Here is a 22545-nt window from a genome sequence, read left to right as displayed (position 1 = left end):
GCTAATGTATTCAAAGAACCAACTTTTGGTATCATTGATTTTTCTATTCTCTATTTATGTCTTCACTAACCTTATTAATGTCTTCCTTCTGCTAGCTTTGAGTTTAGTTCATTCTTTTTTTCTAGTTCCTTAAGTTGTAAAGTTAGGTTGTTGATTTGAGACCTTTACTTGTCTGCAGCTATAAATTTCCTCCTTACCACTGCTTTCACTGCATCCCATAAATTTTAGTGTGTTGTGTTTTCATTTTTGTCTAATTTTTCCTGTGATTCCTTCTTTGATCCATTGGTTGTTAAAGAGTATGTTATTTGGTTTCCACAATTTCTGAATTTTCCAGAGTTTCTGCTGAAAGATCAGCTGTTAACCTTATGGGGATTCTCTTGTGTGTTATTTGTTGTTTTTCCCTTGCTGCTTTTAATATGTTTTCTTTGTATTTAATTTTTGATATTTGATTAATATGTGTCTTGGCATGTTTCTCCTTGGATTTATCCTGTATGGGACTCTCTGTGCTTCCTGGACTTGATTAACTATTTCCTTTCCCATATTAGGGAAGTTTTCAACTATAATCTCTTCAAATATTTTCTCAGTCCCTTTCTTTTTCTCTTCTTCTTCTGGAACCATTATAATTCGAATGTTGGTGTGTTTAATGTTGTCCCAGTGGTCTCTGAGACTGTCCTCAGTTCTTTTCATTCTTTTTTCTTTATTCTTCTCTGCAGTAGTTATTTCCACTATTTTATCTTCCAGCTCACTTATCTGTTTTTCTGCCTCAGTTATTCTGTTATTGATTCCTTTTAGAGTATTTTTAATTTCGATTATTGTCTTGTTCATTACTGTTTGTTTGCTCTTTAGGTCTTTTAGGTCCTTGCTAAATGTTTCTTGTATTTATTCTGTTTCTGAGATTTTGGATCATCTTTACTATCATAACTCTGAATTCTTTTTCAGGAAGTTTGCCTATTTCCTCTTCATTTATTTGGTCATGTAGGTTTATATCTTGCTCTTTGCCTGCAAGATATTTCTCATTCTGCCTAGTTTACAGTATTTGAGATATCTTTTCCCTAGACTGCTGGGTAGTTCCTCTTCCTTCTGTTGTCTGCCCCTGGTGTGAGGTTGGTCCAGTGGGTTGTGCAGGCTTCCTGATGGGGAGGACTGTTGCCTAAATTCTGGTGGGTGGAGCTGAGTGTTTTCCGTCTGACGAGCAGGGCCATGTCAGGTGGTGTGGTCATGGATTCAGATAGAGGCCTCCATGAGAGCTCTCAGCAATTAATCTTCCCTGGGGCCAGGAATTCTTTAGTGGTCCAGTGTCCTGGACTCGGTTCTCCCACCCCAGAGCCTCAGGCCCAACTTTTGGTCAAGGGACCAAGACTCCATAAGTCTCTCTTCCTGGCAATAAAGGACTAACAAAACCAGACAAATGGTAAAAATAAAATCAAACTGCAACAGAAACAAGGAAACACACACACAAAAGAAACAAAAACAGAACCTAATAAATCGAAAAGCAAGAGAACAACCAGAAAAAAGAACCCAAGAATGAAATCAAACAATTAAAAGGAAAACTTATAAAAACACAAAACCAAAACAGGTTGCCAACTGAAGAATGAAGCAAAGAAACAAAACAAACCAACAAAAATTATTTAAAAAAAGAAGGGAAAACCAGAAAGGGGAACAAAGACAGAACAAGAGAATAGCAACATAGAAATATAAAAAAGATAAAACAGAAAATATATTAAGAAAAAGAAAGACAAACAAAACCCCAGAGAAATTGTAGAAACGAAATCAAACAAAAACAAGGAAACACACACATAAACGAAACAAAAACAGAGCCAAATAAAACAAACAGCAAGAGAACAACAAGACAAACAGAAGAACTCAAAAATGAAGTCAAACAATTAGGATTAAAACTAACAAAAACACATAAGCTAAAAACAAAACCAAAGCAGTGTGCCAGCTGAAGAATAAAGCAAGGAAACAGAACAAACTGATAAGAATGATTTTAAAAATACTAATAAAATAAAATAAAATGGGAAAAAGCACAGGACAACAGAAAAGCAAAGTAGAAATGGAAATATATAAAAAAGGAAAAGTATGTTAAAGAAAAAGAATGGAAAAAAAGAGAAAAGAACACAACAGAAAAGCAAAGAAAAAATAGAAGTATATAAAAATATAAAAAGTATAAAACACAAGATCCCAAAAGACTAAATAAAAAAAAATACTAAAAGAACAACTAGCAAACAAACAAAAGAAAAAACAAAACATAGCCAGAACCAACAACCAAATGAATCAAAACATAATAAAATTAATGGTAATAATTATGTTTCCCTGGAGTCTCTGCTGTAAATGTCCTTGGACACACCATGAGCCACAGCCCATCTCTGCCTCCTGAAGAGGCTCTCCTGCCTCTGGACTGGCTTCTGGACCTGCTGTGGGCCCTGTGGGGACCACTCAGCATCTGATCTGGCCCAGTTCCTGTGTGTGCCGCCCCCAAAGTCCACAGATGCCAGGGCTAGGCCGTTTTAATTTGTGGAAACACTCATTGTCTACTCAGATATTCCATAGACGCAGGGTCTACCTGTAGCCGATCATGGGAATTTAATGTGCAGCTTGTACAGCTGATGGAAAGATGTTAGATATTCTTCCTTAGTCACCCCATCCCTGGGGTTCAGCTTTGGTTTTTATCCCCACCTCTGCGTGTGGTCCACCCAAGGAGTCTGGTACTGAGGCTGACTTGGAGCGCTTTGTTCTGCCCCAGTGAGGACAGGGCTTAGAGGCAGTATGACTGTTTGGGTCATGGGAGCCCCAGTGGTGTCAAATGTGCAGGGAAGCCAGTGGCCACGGGCATAAGAGTTATGGCCCTAGTGAGGGCTTTTCTGGCACCTGGAGTAAGGCAGGTGATGGCCAGCCCTGGCCGCATTTTTTCTGGCAGCTGGCAGCAGTCACATGAGGGCCAGCCCCAAGAGGGCTTTTTTTTTTATTGCCCTGCAGCCATCACATGAGGACCAGCCCTGAGTGGGCTTCTTTTATTGTCGTTCCCAGCATGTGGGGAAAGAGATTACAATAGTGGCTGCTTCCCCTATGACTCAGTGGTAGTTCCCTGCTTCCATAGCAGTCTGGTCTTCCTCTGTAGGCATTCCCTGCTGTGGATTTCCTCCCTCCTGTCCCATCAGTCTGTCTCCCCACAGCCAACAGCAGTTCTCACTCTAGGCCTATACTCCAATCCCCACACACAAGCTCCCAGCCCCCTTGTACACCTACGAACACATGTCCCAGTCTGGGGCCTGCAGGGCCACAGTACAGACTGTCTTTGTATTTCTCACTGTGTCCTGTCTGTTGCTGATCAGCCACTTCACCCTCTTCTGACAGCCTCAAATGCTTCTGTTCTGTCTCAATCGATTTCCCCATCAGAGAGGTGGTTTCCCCACTGGAGAGGCAGTTTCCCCAAATTTGGGAATCTCTCCTCTGCTTCAGCTCCCCCAACCCAGGATGCAGATGACATCCTGCTTCCTTTCCTCCTCCTTCTCCCTTATTTTTTCTGTCCTACCCAGCTTTACAGAGACCTTTATAGTCCTTTCCAGTGTCCAAGGTCTTCTGCTAGTTTTCAGCCAGTGTTCTGTGAGAATTGTTGCAACTATAGATGTATTCCTGATGCATCCATGGAGAGAGATGAACTCCACATCCACCTACTCCTCTGCCATCTTGGATCCCCATGGGTATTTTTGGCTTTTTTTTTTTTTTTTTTTTTTTTTGATTGTTGTAGGATATCTGTGCTGAGGAACAGCTCAAGGTGTAAAGTTAAGATCTTCTCATGTCTTTTCTGATCCTGTGCCTTTCCCTGGGCTTGTGCAGTCACTTTCTAATTTCCTGCATATATATGGTTGGTTTTGAATGTCTTAGACTTCAGTGCTGGGCCCCAAAAAGGGAAAAGAGAAAAATTAAGCAAGGGGATGGGTAAGCACTGACCTTTTAAATTCCCTGTAAGTCATTTAAGCCAGAGTGAGAGGGAATTAGAACAATGGGAGAAAGTGCAACAGCAATGGCTGCCTGACTCTAATCCACAATTAGAACACAAATCCTTGATACTTGTAGGACAAGGTTGTTTTTGCCCATTCTGGTTGCCAACGCTGTGTGCAAGGTGCTCCAGGAACCCATGCAGAGCTGCCTATGATAAGAATGGCAAAGGGGCAGTTGCCGCTGTGATAAGAGAGGAAATTGAATGAAGAGTGGAAATTGAATAAAATTGAAATTGTAAGTTTTTCTCTGGAAGTTGTATTCCTTAAATAGGATCCAGAGTTCCAAAATAGCTACATCAGACGGATTCAGCTAACACAAATGTTGTCTAGATGCGGAGACAGATTCCTGGTGTTTCCTACTCCCACTATCTTCCTAGAGTCCTTACTACACTATAGTTTCTTTAAAAAAAAAATTATGAGGTTGTAATTTAAATACACTTTTAAAAGAAAGCAGGTACTTACACCTCGCTCAGCAGGGCGTGGTCACTGGTGTTGGTGGAGAAGTGTTGCTCAAGGACCACCACGGTGCCCTCAAGAGCCACATACCCACAGGCACAGAACAAGGCGACCCCAGAGAAGCAAAGGAAGGTGGCCACCAGGGAGGCGTAGGGGACTCCTCCCAGACACTTGATGCAGCATTCGAAGCAGCCTGGACTCAGAGGGGAGAAAACGCATCTGTTAAGGGCAAAACACCTTCTAACTTTGTGAAGGCCACACATTAACAGAGAAGGCTTGACTCGTCCATCTTCCCATGCATGCTCTATGGATAATAGCTCAATGTCCCAAGGACCAGAGGGGGAGCTGTCGTCATCTCACATTCTGTGGGTGAGGACTCGGGGGCTCCAAGAGGAAATATGTAGCTTAATTTGCTCGGGGTGAGTGGCAGAGCAGCCAACTGACAAATAGTTATGGAGTAAGGCACAATTCTACAAGTTCTTGTTTGACCCGGGGTCGGGTGAGGGGCCCCCTGCTCAAGTAGCAGCGAGCAGCAGTCATCCCACTCGCAATGTCAAAAGAACTGCAGTGAGGCTGTGGTTCTATGAAGAAAAGCAACCGTCAAGTTTCCACCAACCTCAGCCTTCTGGGGTTTCGGGTACATATTTTTCTCTTTCTGCAGCAGCCAATGGCTTTCCCCGAGCCTTTAACCTCCCAGAAGAGTCAAATATAGTAATTACACTATTGCTGGGGTCAGAAAAGTGTCAAGGGAATCATTTTGGAAAGGTAGTGGTCATGTTGGTCCCTAGAAGCACCAAGTCACCCAGATCCGCTCAAGTGGGTCCGCTCAAGTTTCATGTCAATATCAGAAATTAGCTCAACTTTTAAATAAAAATGTTCCCCTGGGCCAGGAAGCACAATCAATTTAATCACAGTCCACCCCCACCTCGCCTCCTCAGAAGGAGAGCCTGCTCGACCTGCACCAGCTGGCCACCGACAAGAGCGACCCCCACCTGTGTCAATTCCTGGAAGTGTAGTAGTTTTTTTCAAGCACGATCCGGTTACCAAAAAAACTGGACGTTTGGAAAAATTGTGTCCTGGAATTTAAATTAGAGTGGAACGTGCTACAACAAACACCCAAGGGACTGTGGCACATTACTTCTTCCCCCTTCCCCTCCAATCACTCGACAGACCGCCATCCCTGCAAAACCGCTGAGATGAGCATGTTGCCGAAGGTAAGTGGGGTGACTCTGAGGAAGAAGGCTGGAGGAGGGAACCCCAGCACCAAGAGACCTGGACACCGGGTGGCTTAACAACGCTGTTCCAGCCACAGGGTCCATCACTCTTTCGGTGCAGTGGGCTTGCCTAGCTATAGGAAAGCACTCCTGGATGTGGAGATAGTGGTGCCGTTCAGAGTGGATGAAGTGCTACATGTGCAAGCTGGACCTCTTTGCTGGCAAATACTCCCCAGCTGCCTCAACCCCACCGCAGTCAAGCTTTGGGACCCAAGCCTACTGAGGCTTCAAGGATGTGACTCCAGGCCAGGTCATTGAAGCCTTAGGGGAATATAGGAGGTATTCCTTTATTTTATTTTTAATTGAATTTTTATTTTATTATGGAACGTACTTTACAGTGTTGTGTTCCTTTGGCTGTACAGACACTTGATTCTGTTATACATGTACATATATCTATTCTCTTTTGGATTCTGTTCCCATGTAGGTTAATCCAGGGTGTTGGGAACAGTTGCCTGAGTTCAGCTTTGGTCCTAGATGGTAACCTGTTTTATATACATTAGTATGCATATGTTAATCCTAACCTCCTAGTTTATGCCTCCCCCGCAACCTTTTCCCTTTGGTACCCATACTTTTGTCTCTACGTCTGTGACTCGGTTTCTGTGTTGTAAAGTATAGTTTATTTGTGTCAAGTTTTAAACCCCACCCATGAGTGATATCCTATGTTATGTGTCTTTCTCTGTCTAACTTACTATCCTGAATGTGATCAAATCCAGGTCCTTCCATGTTGCTGTAGTGGGCATTTTTCATTCTTTTTTATGGCTGTGTAATACTCCATTGTATAGATGTACCACATCTTCTTCTTACATTCATCTGTTGATGGACAGTTTGGCTGCTGCCATGTCTGGGCTATCATACACAGCTCTGCAAGGAACAAAAGGGTGCCTGTGGGATTTTGCAAGGATGGGGTTCTATGCATATATGTCCAGGAGGGCCACTGGCTGATCATAGGGTAGTTCTTAGTGTATTTATTTAGGAAACCTCCATACTGTTTTCCATAATGCCAGTTTATATATTAGTGCACAGTGGGCTTGGCCAGCTGTTGGAAGGCACTCCCCAAGGCCTGAGGGGAATACTGGGGGCATTCCTTTATTTTATTTTAATTGAATTTTTATTTTATATTGGAGCATATTTGATGTATAATGTATTTATTTAGCTGTATAGCATCTTGATTCAGTTATACTTCTACATTTATCTACTCTGTTTTGGATTCAGTTCTGAAATAGGTTATTAGATAGTGTTGGGAACATTTTCTTATTACAGCGTGTTTCCAAGCATTGTAAATTGTGGAGCAGGGAACGTTGGGGCACATGTATCTTTTTCAATTAGAGTTTTCATCTTTTTCTTATAGATGTCTAGGAATTGGATTGCTGGATCATATTTTAACTCTGTTTTTAGATTTTTGAGGAAGCTTTATTGTGTTATTTCTAGTGGTGTTACCAATTACTTTCCTACCAAGGCTGTAGGAGATTTCTCTTTCTTCCACACCCTCTTCAGCATTTGTTATTTGTAGAATTTTTAAAGATGGCCTTTTTTACTCTTGTGAGATTGTACCTCGTTGTAGTTTTGATTTGCTTTTCTCTAATAATTAGCCCTGTTGAGTACATTTTCATTTGCCAATTGGTCATATGTATGTCTTCTTTGGAGAAATGTCTATTTAGGTCTTCTGGCCATTAAAAACTCCCAGTTCTTATTGACATTTTTCTGCAATTCTCAAGAAGCTCAAAAACAGAGAGGGGGCAGTTGTTATCTAGAAATGAAGGCTGAGACAGTGAGGGAGGAAGGCAGATTCACGCTTGGTTTTGGTCTTTCCTTTCACTTGTTCTTTAAGGATAGAGCCCAGTATGGCTGCCACCATAGGTCCTCACCTTGGTCAGCAGCCTGCACTTTGCATTCACGCATTCTCACCAGCCCCCTTCTCCCTGACTGCTTTTTGTTATCATCATAAGCTTCTGTTTATGAGCAGGAAGCTTTACATGTGACTCAGTGTACCACTGACACATCAAGGTCCAGCCTTCCTCAGGTGCTACGGACTGGCCAAAGCAGGAGGCAGTAGGAAAAGCCCAGCCTTGATAGTAAGAAGAGCTGAGTTTAAATCCTGTTCCATTTCCTTCTGGCTCAGCAACGTCCAGGAAATTAGTACATTCTCTGAGCTTCTGTATTCTCAGGTTAAAAAAGGGATAATCATTTTTTATAGGGTTGTTGTAAATTTAAATAAAGTAATAGAAGTATCATGTCTCATACTGTGTCTGGGATATAATAGATGCTCATAAACAATAGCTATTATTATTATTAATGATCACATCATAGTGCAGTCCCAATAAATGCAGAGGAACTTCTAGGCCCTGGGATATGTGGTATTCTGAAATGTAACCACGTATGCATTTCTACTTGTATTTGCATTTCTTTCCACTAACTTGTTCCCACAAGAATCGAGTAATGAAGGCAGGTATAACTATTACCATTTTGCAAATGAGAAAAACCTGACTCAGGGAAATCTGTCACTTGCCCAAGGTCACAACAAGTCATAAATTGAGAGCTTTGACCCAATTCTTCTGAGTCTTCCCACCATACCAGAATAAACCAATCAAGCATTATTTATTTCTTATTGAGGAGAGCAGCAGCAATTTTACTAGCAGATTTGAAGCCGTGAAGAAGCAACTTAGGGTTGGGAAGAGAAGGAGGCTGGTTTACTGGGGTGGCACTTGGGGATTACAGAGCCAAAACAGAAGAGAGTGTTCGCCTTGACTTAGCCCAGGGTTTCTCACCCTTCGTGCTCCTGGCATTTGGGACTGGACCATGCTGTGTTCAAACCCACTGACATTGCCCCACTTTCTTTGCACAACTGAGGCAACGGGCATTGTTGAGATCATTGTCTTCTTCCGTAAAGTTTCTCCAAGTCTCTGTTACCGAATTTAAGTTCGTGTGCCTGATGCGCAGTGAGGCCAAACAAACCAAAAGGTCAGAGTGTGAAGCAGAGAAAGGTTTATTGGCAGGGCCAAGAAGGAGAATGGGTGTCTTGTGTTCAAAACACCTTGAACTCCCTGATGGTTTTCAGGGAAAAGTTTTTAAAGGCAAAATTTGGCATGAGGGCTTCAGGGCATGTGACTTTTTTTTGGTTGGTGGTAAGGTAAGAGGGTGGTGCTCCAGGAGTCTTCCATTCAGCCTGAAGTTACCATCCTCCACCTGGGTGGGGGCCTTGGTTCCTGCAGAAGAACTCAGAGATATTGTTATTTTTATTCCTCGAGCAGGAGGTCAGATACTGCTTTAATCCCTGCATTACTGTTTCTTGACTTCTCCTCCTTTGTGTCTGCATTCCCTTACTTGGCTGATTAGTAACTGTTTGAATCTACTCTTTCGTACTCCAGGAAGGTCTAGGAGGCTGAAGCCTTTTTCCTACAAACAAGAAACGGGGGACCTAGAAAGGTTTTTGTGCTCAGGAGGACCCCATATGGTTCTTCTTGGTTTCTACTCCATAAGCCATCTTTAATAAATGTGGCTGACAGGGACTTCCCTGGTGGCGCAGTGGTTAAGAACCCACCTGCCAATGCAGGAGACACTGGTTCAAGCCCTGGTCTGGGAAGATCCCACATGCTGTGGAGCAGCTAAGCCCGTGTGCCACAACTACTGAGCCAGTGTGCCACAACTACTGAAGCCCACGTGCCTAGAGCCCATACTCCACAACAAGAGAAGCCACCACAATGAGAAACCCACACACCACAACAAAGAGTAGCCCCTGCTCTCCACAGCTAGAGAAAGACTGCACGCGGCAACAAAGACCCAACACAGCCAAAAAATAAATAAATAAAAACTTTTAATTAAAATAAAAAATAAATGTGGCTGACAAATGGGCAGGAAATGATATCTGGCAGGTCATCTACACATGAAAGAAGAAAGTGTTATCAAGTCCAAGCTCACTCTGCTCACAGCATGACAGACCAGTAAATCCAGAGAGGAGGTGTTGATGCAAGGAATAGAGACTTTATTCGGAAAGCTGGGCATCTGAGAAAATGACGGACTAATGTCCTAGAGTGCCATCTTAACGGGTCTGGGTGCTTTTCTTTTATAGAACAGAGAGGGGGAGGAGGTGAGAAAGTAAAGTGAAAAGGCCATAAGTCTTGCAAAATATCTCCTGGCTTGGCTAGCACTGGGGAGGGAATGTGTTCATTTCTTCTTTTCTGCAGCCATTCACAGGTGGGCAGGGTAAGACGGTCTCCCTGTGAGCTGAACAAAGGTACTTTAGTTTAATATTCAGGCAGAGGGGCAGGGTTCCCCGAGGCAGGCCATTTTGTATGCTTACAGCTATAGATAGCATCCTTTTAGTGACTATAGTAACAAAAACAATGAAAAGCAAAGGTAAAAGAAAAAGAAATAGGGCTTCCCTGGTGGCTCAGTGGTTGAGCATCTGCCTGCTGATGCAGGGGACATGGGGTCGTGCCCTGGTCCGTGAGGATCTCACATGCCGTGGAGCGGCTGGACCTGTGAGCCATGGCCACTGGGCCTGCGCGTCCAGAGCCCGTGCTCCACAGCGGGAGAGGCCACAACAGTGAGAGGCCCGCGTACCGCAAAAAAAAAAAAAAAAACAGATCCAACATGGAGTCAGATTCTGTTCTTCGCTGTTACAAAAGTACTTGGACCCAAACCAGGGAGCATTCATTAGAAGATGGCTTTCAGATCAAAGGGTAAAGAAATGGGAAGGAAGAGAGGGAGCAAAGTGAAGAATATCATTAGAAGACTGCTTTATGTTTCATTTGCTTTAGAAATGTTTTGGTATGACCAAGCCTTCTATTCTGTTTCACATCAAACTGGAAGTAATCAAAACAGAATCTGTTTAACAACATTATAAAAGTCATTTAAAAATTAGAAGGGGACAAATGCTTTAAAATCTGCTTTGGGACAGATTTATAGTAAGAATAAAACGCAGAGTTAGGAGATCTATGGGCTTAACTTTGGTAGTATATGCATGACCTTGGGCCTGTAATTCTAGACCATTGGTTCTAGAACCTTGAAATGCATCAGCATCACCTGGGCAGCTTTTTAAAATGCAGACAGATGAGCTCCAGCCCCAGAATTTCTGATGATGCTGCAGGTCTGAAGTGGGGCCTGAGAACTTGCATTTCTGACAAGCTCGTAGGTGATGCTGATGCTGCTGATCCACAGATCACACGTGGAGAACCACTGTAGACCACAATGGTTCAAGTGGTCTCATTCTCCTAATTGGAGGAATTTTTGAGTCTTCCTGGCTGGGACCACAAATCAGACCTCCACGATTCAACAACTGAAGAATCAGGGATCTTTTTATTGCTGAATCACTGGGTATTTGCACATTTATAAGACTGCTTTATTATTAAAATGTCAAGGGCCATTAAACTTGCAAGAGGACTTTAGGGAAACTTTAGAGTTGTATTAAGCAAGAACAGAGTTGGGAAGAAGGTGGGGGGCCTTAATCAAAGCATAATCATGAATAAGGGGAGCCCAAGTGGCCCTGAAACTCTACAGAAATCTGCTGCCATTCAAGGCATCAGCCCACTGGGAAACACCAGAAAATGTACAAGGAAGAAGTGATTGCTTTCTTCATCTTACTTATCATGCTTCTTCTCTTTGTGGATGTGGTTGGTTTTGATGAGTGTTTCTCAACCTCTGCACTAGTGATGCCAAAAACTCAGCATCTGTGCACCGGTGCCGAATTGAATCTTGGAGACAGAGTTTCGGGTGAAGTAGAAAAGAATAGCTTTATTGGTTTGCCAGGCAAAGGGGGACACAGCAGGCTTGTGCCCTTCAAAGGCTGTGTGTCCCAACCCAGGAGGATTTGGTGAGGAGGTTTTGGTTTTCATTTTTTGTTTTTTGCGGTACGCAGGCCTCTCACTGCTGTGGCCTCTCCTGCTGTGGAGCACAGGCTCCGGATGCGCAGGTTCAGCGGCCATGGCTCACGGGCCCAGCCGCTCTGCGGCATGTGGGATCTTACCGGACTGGGGGCAAAACCCGTGTCCCCTGCATTGGCAGGCAGACTCTCAACCATTGCGCTACCAGGGAAGCCCGTGGTGAGGAGTTTTATAGCAATGGTTCAAGGGCAGGGTGGCTCATAAGGTTCAAGGTGTGTGCAGGGACTGCACTCCTTTAATCTGGCCTCAAGTGGTGGGGGTGAGGCCTGGATGGGCCTGGGGACCAGGTACAGCCAAGCCTACCCCGCCGCCCATGGTTTTGGCTTTCTTTCCTGGAATACTCACTAAAATGATGATATTTGTGTAGATCTAAAGGCAAACAGAAAAGATAACATGGGAAAAAATGCCCCCGGACAATCATACCACAGTAAGAAGTAAACCTCAACTACACCTTTAAATATAAAACACATGACATGTTTGAACTTCCTCTTGATTTCATTGACTTATTCATTGACTTCATTTATTCGTAAGGCAGTTTTATTACCAATATCTCTCCTTTTAATTTAAGCCACTTTCCTCTCAGCCCATCTTCAGTGGGGCTGAAACACTGCATAGGAGTCGTTTGTGGGCTCCAAGGTCGTTGGGTTGTTAGCCATGTGCTCTCCCTGCTGAAGATGAGAGCTGGGCTGCTCAAGGCCGCCATCCATCTAGGACCCATTGTTACCTGAAAACTGGGTTTGCCTTTTGGTGGGTGTTGGACCAAAAGACACAATCAAGCCAAAGATCAGAAGAAGAAAGGATTTATTATTACTTGCAGCATGTAAGCAGAACACCAGGGATCTTTCCCAAAGCAGTGCCTCCCAAACAGCAAAGCTGGGAAGTTTTAAGCTAAGGGTACATGCATATTCATTCATGAAGGGGTTTGAGCAGAGCAGAATTCAGCATAGAATTGGGGCCAAGGTCAACAGAATCCAAGCTTTAGTTGATTGAAGTCAGGAGGGTCAACATCATCATTCCATCCTCCAGCTGGGTGGGGACCTTGGTTCCTGCTGAACTCAGAGACTGGATCAGATTGTGATGTGCATCCCTTGAGGAGGAACTAGGACTCTGTTTTATCACTGAACTATTGTTTCTTGACTGCTTTTCCTTTGTTCCTGTATTCCCTCACTTCCCTTAAGATCATTGATTACTGAGACCTGTTTAAGGGCAAGCACTATGGCCAGGCTTAGATCACAAAATGGCTTAGGCCAAATATGGCTTCTCTTATGTCAAGAAAGTCATGCCTGGTTTTCTTTCTCCAGAGACCCCCTACCCTATCTGCTTACACCACTTCAAGGGCTCGTGACCTGTGCAGTCACACAGGGCCCCGAACTTGGAAGGGCCCCCCACTTGGCTTACTGCTTCGTGGTCACCATCTTGAAATTCTTAATTAGTGAACAAGGGGCCGTGCATTTTCATTTTACACTGAATCCTGCAAATGATGTAGCCAGTCCCGCCTTCATCCTTTGTAGAAACGTGATTCTAACTTAAGCCCCCTGGTGCAGTCTTACTATCTATTAAGGACTCTCTGTAAGCATAAGAACCAATTTTTAAAATAAATAACAGCAACAACAACAAAGATGACAATTTTTAAGAAAGGAAACATCTTCTCTGGCACTTTCCAAAATAAAGATGTCTAATACTGGCCAGCAGATGTCACTCTTGCTGAGTGACAAGAGGGGATTTTTAACAGGCCAGCTGGTCTTGAAAGATTTTTGAGCCTCCAGGGAGTCAAGTCTTCAAAGAAGTTTGATCTAAGGATGCTTATTATAACATAATGGTTTTTTTTTCTGATGAGACTACTACCAAAAACACTGGAAATACACCATCCACCAACTCTAAGAACTGCAAATAATGATTAAAACAAGGTATTAATTCAGTTAAATAAAAAAAATGTAACTAAATGCCACTTCTTCAGCTAGGGGGACGTATTACTTTATTTCTTATTTATTTATTTAGTTTTTCTTTTTGGCTGTGGCACGTGGCATGTGGGATCTTAGTTCCCCGACCAGAGGTCGAGCCCATGCCCCCCGCAGTGGAAGCACGGAGTCCTAACCACTGGACCACCAGGGACACATTATTTTGATACTGGCTTGTCCTTTCAAACTGGTGGTTAACACAGGGGATATGTAATATTATGACTTATGATAAGAAATATAATTTGGTCTCGGTCCCCATTTCTAGTAGAGAGCCACTAAAACCTTTGGAATTTCCTAAGTGAAAAGAGTGATTAAGGTGTCTTTTGTTATGTTGATGAGGTAACTTTTGGAAGCATCTAAGGACGCTGGCGGGTGGAGCGTTGGGGTGAGGAGGCGGCAGGTTACCAGGGGAACCAAGCGGAGGACCAGAGGTTTGGAACTTTCAGTTCCACCCCCCGACCCCGACTTCCAGGGCAGGGCTGGAGGTTGAATCAGTTACCAATGGCCAATGGTTTAATCAATCATGAAGATGTAACAAAGCTTCCATAAAAACCGTAAAGGATGGTGTTCGGAGAGCTTCTGGTTGGTGAACACGGAGAGATTTGGGGAGAGGAGGGTGCTCGCAGAGAACATGGAAGCTCCGTGCTCTTTCCCCATACCTGCCCTCTGAGTGTCTTTCACCTGGCTGTTCGCGAGTTACATCCTTTTATAATCAACCAGTGATCTAGTAAGTAAAATGTTTCTCTGAGTTCTGTGAGCCGCTCTAGCAAATTAATCGAACCCAAGGAGGGGGGCTGGGAGCCTCTGGTTTACAGCCAGTCGGTCAGAAGTACAGGTAACAACCTGGGCTTGCAACTGGCATCTGAAGTGGGAGTAGGGAGGAACTACACAATAGTCTTGTGTGACTGAACCCTTAACCTGTGGGATCTGGGGCTACCTCCGGGTAGATATTGTCAGCATTAAGTTGAATTGTAGGAGGCTCAACTGGTGTCCAAACAATTGCTTGCTGTATGTGTGAGGGAACCCTCTGCCATGTTGAAACTGGGTCTCAGAACACCAAAAGAGCTTAGTAAAGACATTTGCCCAGTGTGTTCCCTTAGTTTCTTGAAGGGTTGGATTTGTTGCCCAAAAAAACTGTCAAAGGTTAAAGTCCAGCAGAGAATTGATGCCTTTCATTCCGGGTCTCATAGCAAAAAATGGCAGAATGAATCCAAGGTTTCCCTTGCGTGTGTTTACTAATTTGCAGGAAGGTCCCTGCTGAACATATATACCGTGTTCAAGGTACGTCATCCCTGTGTAAATAGACAGGGGTGGCGTGAGATGATTCAGTTGCTAGAAAAACTATTTGTTGCTAAGACCAAACTCCATTTTTAGGTAATGGGAACAGTCTACTCAATATTAAAATGTCACTAGCACTAAGGTAACTGTTCATCATAGAAAGACATTTAAATAGCCCTCACAGTCTCTCAGATGAGTTATTTTATGTGGTGAAAGATAGGAAAGCATTCTTTCAACTTTCACCAGAATTCATTAGTGTGTGCAACACTACAAGATCAGCAAAATTGCAGTACATAAAGCAAATACACCTGCAAACAATAATGCAAAAGTAACATGGTAATAATGCCTGGGTTTCATTAAAGAAAATGGTCTTGGTTAGTCCATCATGATCCAACAATCCCTAAGCCAGCAGCCTGGGAAGCTAGCCCTCCAAGTTTCTGGGCTTGGACCAATTATCCAAGATGTATGTGCAATGGACATATAATTTATCATATGTTGTTTTGGCAAAGCCAAAATGCTTATGCTTACAAGAAGATGCTCAATACACAACTATATTACATCAGTAAAAGTTGGAAGGCTAATTAAACTACACATAGCCTTACAAAAGCAGACTGTAGGCCTCAGTGTGTACACTCACAGAGTGGACTGGTGGGGCTAAGCATCTTCAAAGATCGCCCATTAGTGAGCTTCACTTCTACTCTGCATCAGCAGCCCCCTTCCACAGCCCCACTCTGGGTCACGTCTAACTCATCATCGTTCCGCCCAGCCCCTTAAATCTCAATATATCAACCACAGTCTCCTGTCCTTGCATCGTCTCCAGCACACATTCTCTTTGTGCTTACGGATATCCATCTGTCTTCTCCCCATCCAGCAGCCCACTCCTGGCCTGATTTCTCTACCCAGTGCAGAGTACATGGCTGGCCTTGAACATGTTCTCATCAACACAACAAACTTCCTTGTGCCACTGTTCTGCCACCATATGCAATGGGTGAAATTCCAAGCCAGGCTCCACAACCTGCCCTTGCAGTTTACCCCTGCTGAAGGTCATCCCACTACCCCCAGTGGGGTAGCTTGGTTCCCTCACAAAAGGGCCCCAGCTTGTCCCAGAGGACTGGTGGAAACTTTCCTCATGACTGTCTGAGATACTTAACACCCTTCTCAATCCCCCCACTTAACAATCATTAATATTTAATATGTGTTAAATAGATTTAATATTTCCTCTCTAATATTTAATACTCTTCACCATCCAATAAACACTTTTTGGCTAAAGACATCAGTTCCAGGATGGACCTGGTGGCAGGCCAGAGCCAGTCCCCCACACCAAAACCATGCATAGAATGTATAAGGAACTAAGTTATATTGATGCCAAGCAGCAAAAATGTCTTTTAATAGTAGTAGGGTTGCTGCCCTGAGCTCCAGCCTAACATGATCTGAGAAGCAAGGGGTCTAACTTTCTGGGCCCCTCTGCCCTGCTGGTCTCCTGCTGCACAGGGTCTCCTGGGCCCCCCAGCTTCAGATGCACCTCTGTGAGGAAAACACAGAAGCTGCAACTCCTCACCTACTGTGTCTCCTTGATCCTATGAATAAGCCTCAACTGGCTCGTTTGCTGGTTCTATAGAAAACTAAGTCAAGGAGTCTGAGTGATCAATCTCTGTAATTCTGTTACCTGCCCTGGCCCTGCCACCTGGCCTGGATGAGTTTCCAACCTAATTGAGTACAATGAGGTCTGATGGGAGATCTGCTGGGGGCTTCTAGAAAAGCAGGTTCCTGTCTCAAGAAAGCATTTTAATCTGTGTACACTGCAACAAACTGCCCCAGGGGCAATAAGATTGCTTTGGTAGTTTAAATTTAGTTACTCTCCTGACTGTTCAAATCACTCCCACTCCCATAGATGCTGGACACTTTCCAAACAGGTGAGTCTAAATAATCAACTTCCCTTTTTTAGAAAAAAATTTTATTTATTTATTCTGGCCATACTGCACAGCTTGCAGGATCTCAGTTCCCCGACCAGGGATTGAACCTGGGCCATGACAGTAGAAGCACTGAATCCTAGCCACTAGGCCACCAGGGAACTCTCTCACCTTCCCTTTTAGCAGAATCCTGATGCAGTCTTGGATGTATGAAAACTCAGATAGGACCCAAGTCAAGGGTCTGCTAAAGCAATTCCTTTTATATTTGCTTTTCACGTTTTGTTGTTTCCTAATTTTTCTCCAGCAGATCTGCATTATTCTAATTAGACAAAAAGCTACTGTGTGAGAACTAGGTTCACATCTATCCATTAGTCCTTCCACTCTTGTGAGCCTTAGTTCCTCATTGGTAAAATGAGAGGTTTGGACCCTGTGATAGTTAAATTCATTCCAACCCTGACAAACCAGAATTTGGGGAATCTAAGGAAATGGGAGTCAAGACTGAGGAGGGGGCCACTTAAAATAACAGTAATAATGTGGCCACAGATCTGTATATGTTAACATGGAATGACCTCAATGTAAAGTTTTAAAGGAAGGGTGCAGAATACTGCATAGTATTTGTGTATGTACAAAGAGGCTATCTTGAATGATATGAAAGAAATCAGTTACAGTAATTCCTCTGAGTTGGGGATAGGGACCGGCCTGGGGGTCATTTTCTACTCTTTAGTCCACTTGGAATTTTTACCAGCTGAACTATATTGCCTTCTCAAATCAAGAAAAAAGAAGTAGGAAAGTGCCGTACCAACTTTCTGCCATTTGACTTTTTTTTTTAATTAATTAATTATTTATGTATTTATTTTTGGTTGCATTGGGTCTTTGTTGCTGTGCGCAGGCTTTCTCTAGTTGCAGCAAGCGAGGGGCTACTCTTCTTTGCAGTGCGCAGTCTTCTCACTGCGGTGGCTTCTCTTGTTGCAGAGCTCGGGCTCTAGGCGTGCAGGCTTCAGTAGTTGTGACACATGGGCTCAGTAGTTGTGGTTTCCAGGCTCTAGAGCGCAGGCTCAGTAGTTGTAGTCTTCGGGCTTAGTTGCACCGCGGCATGTGGGATCTTCCCCAACCAGGACTTGGGCCATATCCCCGGAACTGGAAGGCAGATTCTTAATCACTGCGCCACCAGGGAAGTCCCTGCGGTTTAACTTTATAAACATCTAGAGCACTTAATATATGCTAGCTATTTTCTCCGCATCCTCTCCCTTCAGTGTCACCTCAGCTTCCAAATTGGTTATCTCCAATTTACAGATGATTCTGAGAAGTTATATCACTTCCTAGGGTCATTCAACTTGTGAGCCGCAGAGCTAAGATTTGGGCCTGGATCTGTTTGACTCCAGAAAACATGTTTGTATTTCCCACGTGTTTGTACACAGGGAGATGGAGGCCACGGGTTCTAGATGATTTTTACCCAGAGCAATGAAGAGAGCATGCCTGAGTGAGCTGCGGCTGCAGAATGTGTGTAGCAGAGGACTTGTGGGAATCACAAGCTCGGTGTGCTAGGGAGCCCTCGCTTGCTTCTTATTACTCAGGTGGAGCCCAGGCATTGCTACACCTGCTCTCTGCTTTCCCCTCCACATGCCGGAGGCTGCTTCTGAGAATGCCTGTGTTTCTCGGCCTGCAGGCTATTTTTCTGGTGGCGTGAGGATGTTTGACCCCCGCACGGGCAAGCCAAAGTGTCAGAAATGGAATGTTCCAAAAGGAGCACTCAGCCAAATGGGCTAGAGGGGCATCGCAGCTCCCTTGCCTCCTGGGTTAGGCGAAGCCGTAGCCTGCCCTATGCTGGCTCCCCGAGGTCCTCGGCAGGATTGAGCCCCAGCTACCCGCTGTGGCTGCTGGTCAACCCCACCCTTTATTGTCTTCCTTCCCTTCCCAGCGGCTCCTCCCTCTACTGCCAAGTTTCCTGAAATCACTTCCCAGAAAAGTGGCTTGTGTTTGCATCCTTGCTTCAGGGACTGCTTCTGGAAACCCCAAACTATGGTGACAGGAAAAGCACCGTAGAGGAATGACTCCGAGAGGAGGGGCCGACATATCATTTTGTATTAGACTGAAAACAAGACGCCACTCATTCTCTTTCGTGTGCACATCAGATTTCTTGTCCACAGACCAGCGTGCTCCTGGACTCCGACTCATGATTTTGCGTGGGTAAGCGCAAGAAGCCCACACTTTGCATCGGAAGGCACAAGGACACGGGGACAGCTCTTGAACCTTTCTCCAGATCACTTATGGCCCGGCCACGGGGTGACCACACGGAGAGCCCTCTCTGTGATGGAGTGTTGGGCTCCAGCGGCTGCCATCCCTGCCGGGGCCAGAGAGAGGCGAGGCGAGGCGAGGCGAGGCGAGGCGGGGCGGGGCGGGGCGGGGCGGGGCGGGGCGGGGCGGGTCCGCACCACTTTCGCTGGGGCCTTATGCGCAGAGATGGCGCGGGCACGTCGCCTCTCGCCAGCCCTCCTGCCCCGAGGCCAGAGCACCCCGCCTCACCCCACACCCAGCCTCTCCTTGGGCTGCTCCTGGACCCTCACCGCCTGCCTCAGGCTCCGCCAGAAACCTTGCCACCTCTTACGAATTCTGGTAGATTCTTTCTGCTGTTCTTAGCAAAGTATAATCAAACGTGACTGGGAATTGCCTACTTGAGTAACGGAGCAACTCAGAAACAGACAAATGCCCAGCAATCTTGCTCTACTTGCACTCTTCCGGGCGTCATGACCTCCATCTGTGTACGTGTTCAAGGGAAGGACAGCTATGTGAGGACTTGCACACGTGCAAGGTACCCGAGAGCGTGAGAACTGCTGGCAATTAAGACAGATTGTTTTCAAGTGGATGGCAAAGCTTATGGCGCTATATATTGCTCGTTTTTCATTGGCTCTTACTTGGAATTTGGGTCAAATTGAAGTTTGAAAGTGAGACGACAGATGGATTAAACAACGCTTTCCTTATTCCCACTAACTGTGCTCTCGTGCGCTAATACCTCCAGACTACATATTAAGCCTGCAATTTTCTATTGGGCCTGTCCCAGATGCTTGGTCTCATCTCGATTCAGATTAATTTGGTTGTTGACTGTTAAGGAGAGCTCTCTCTACTGACCTCACATTTTTCTTCAAGGTAGACCCTTGCAGTTCTCAAAAGCTCAAAGACTTTTGGTATTTTTATCTTCTTGGTCGCTATCTCATCAAACTGTCCACTTGATTACTAATCAGGGGTTTGTCCTTCATAGCACCTTTCTAATTCACATTTCCACCATCTCTGCCTCTTAACATGAGCACAGAAGATGACAGATTTAGCTGGAATCTTGTACTAACATCCTAGTGGATTTCCTTACTGGAGATGGAGTACTTCCTGAAGAGCTGGGTCATATTAATCTTCAAAAATGCTCGGGAATTCCCTGGCGTTCCAGTGGTTAGGACTCCGTGTTTTTAATGCTGTGGGCCTGGGTTCAATCCCTGGTTGGGGAACTAAGATCGCACATGACTTGTGGTGTGACAAAAACAAAAAAACCCAGAAAACTACTCTTTTAGCAACTTTCAAGTATACAACACATTATTATTTACTGAAGTTACCATGCTGTACATCATATCCCCATGACTTATTTTATAGCTGAAAGTTTGTACATTTTGACTCCTGTCACCAATTTTGCCCACCCCCTACCCCAACCTCTGGCAAGCAACAAGCTGTTCTCCATATCTGAGTTCAGTTTTTTCGGTTTGGGTTTTTTTTTAATATTCCACCTATAAGTGAGATAATACAGTCTTTGTTTTTTTCTAACATATTTCATTTAGCATAATGCCCTCAAGTTTCATTCATGTCATAAATGGCAAGATTTCCTTCTTTTTATGGCTGAAGAATATTACATTATATATATGTGTGTAGTATGTGTGTGTATGTGCATATATATATATATATATATATATATAAAATCACATTTTCTTATCAATTCATCTGTTAGTAGACATGTAGGTTGCTTGCCTGTCTTGGCTATTGTAAATAATTCTACATTGAACACGTGACTGCATACATCTTTTCAAGTTAGTGTTTTCATTTCCTTTGGATAAATACCCAGAAGTAGAATTGCTGGATTATATGGTAACTCTATTTTTAACTTTTTGAGGAATTTCCATACTGTTTTCCATAGTGGCTGCACTAATTTATATTCTCACCAGTGATGCACAAGCGTTCCCTTTTTTCCACATTCTTGCCAACACTTGTTATTTCTTGTCTTTTTGATGATGGTCATTCTAACAGATATCACTTCTAACAGAATTGATATCTCATGGTTTTGATTTGCATTTCCTGATAATTAGTGATATCAAGCAACTTTTCGTGCACCTCTTGGCCATCTGGATGCCTTCTTTGGGAAAATGTCTATTCACAACCTCTACCTATTTTTTAATTGTGTTTTGTTGCATTGCTATTGAGTTATATGAAATCTTTTTGTATTTTGGATATTAATCTCTTATCAGAGAAATGATTTGAAAATGTTTTCTGCTGTTCAGTAGGTTGCCTTCTCATTTTGTTGATAGTTTCCTTTGCTGTGCAGAAACTTTTTAGTTTGATGTAGTTCCACTTGTTTTTGATTTTGTGGCCTTTACTTTTGAAGTTAGGCCCCAAAAATCATTGTTAAGACTGATATCAAGGAGTTTGTCACCTGTTTTCTTAGGAAAGTTTTATGGTTCCAGATCTTACATTCAAATTTTTAATTCACTTTGAGTTAATTTTGTGTACGGTGTAAGACAGTGATCAAGTTTCATCTTTTGCCTGTGGCCTTCCAGGTTTTCCAATACCATTTGTTGAAGAAACTATCCTTTGCCCATTATAAATTCTTGGCTCCTTTGTTATAAATTAATTGACCATATATGCATGGGTTTATTTCAGGATTCTTTATTCTGTTCCATTGATTCATCTATCTGTTTTAATGCCTGTATCATACTATTTTGATTACTATAGTTTTGTAATATAGTTTGAAATCAGAACGCATAATGCCTCCAGCTTTGTTCTTCTTTCTCAAGATTGCTTTGCCTATTTGGGGTCTTTTATGGTTTCATACAAATTTGGGGATCGTTTATTCTATTTTTGTGAAAACGCCTTTTAGATTCTCTTGATTTCTTCTTTGACCCATTGGCTTACTAGTCCATTGGTTCAGGAGCAAGTTGTTTAATCTCCACATATTTGTGAATTTCCCAGTTTTTTCTTCTTGTAATTGATGTCTAGATACCATTGTGGTCAGAAAAGATGCTTGATATAATTGTTGTTTCCTTATTGATTTTCCATCTGGATGATCTATCCATTGATAAAAGTGGGGTATCAAAGTCCCCTACTATTATTGGATTGCTTTCTATGTCTCCTTTCAGGTCTGTTAATATTTGCTTTATATTTTTATGTGCTCCTGTGTTGAGTGCATAAATATTTACAAATGCTATATTTTCCTGTTGGACTGATGCCTTTATCATTACATCAATATAATGACCTTGTTTTGTCTCTTATTACAGTCTTTGTCTCAAAGTCTAGTTTGTCTACAGCCTTTGTCTAAAAGTCTATTTTGTCTGATATAAGTATAGCTACCCCAGCTTTCTTTTGGTTTCCATTTGCATATAATATCGTTTTCCATCCCTTCACTTTCAGTCCAAGTCTTCCCAACAACCTATAAAGCCTTATGTTACCTCTCTAAGCTCCTCACCTACAATCAATCTGCCCCAGCTCAGTCTTCTCCAGCCACACCAACTTTCCTGCTGTTCGACACACTACCATATAGA

Source organism: Pseudorca crassidens, chromosome Y (assembly GCF_039906515.1).
Source record: "Pseudorca crassidens isolate mPseCra1 chromosome Y, mPseCra1.hap1, whole genome shotgun sequence".
Taxonomy (NCBI): Eukaryota; Metazoa; Chordata; class Mammalia; order Artiodactyla; family Delphinidae; genus Pseudorca; species Pseudorca crassidens.
The sequence above is the reverse complement of the archived record's forward strand: the minus strand, read 5'-3'. Positions refer to the sequence as shown.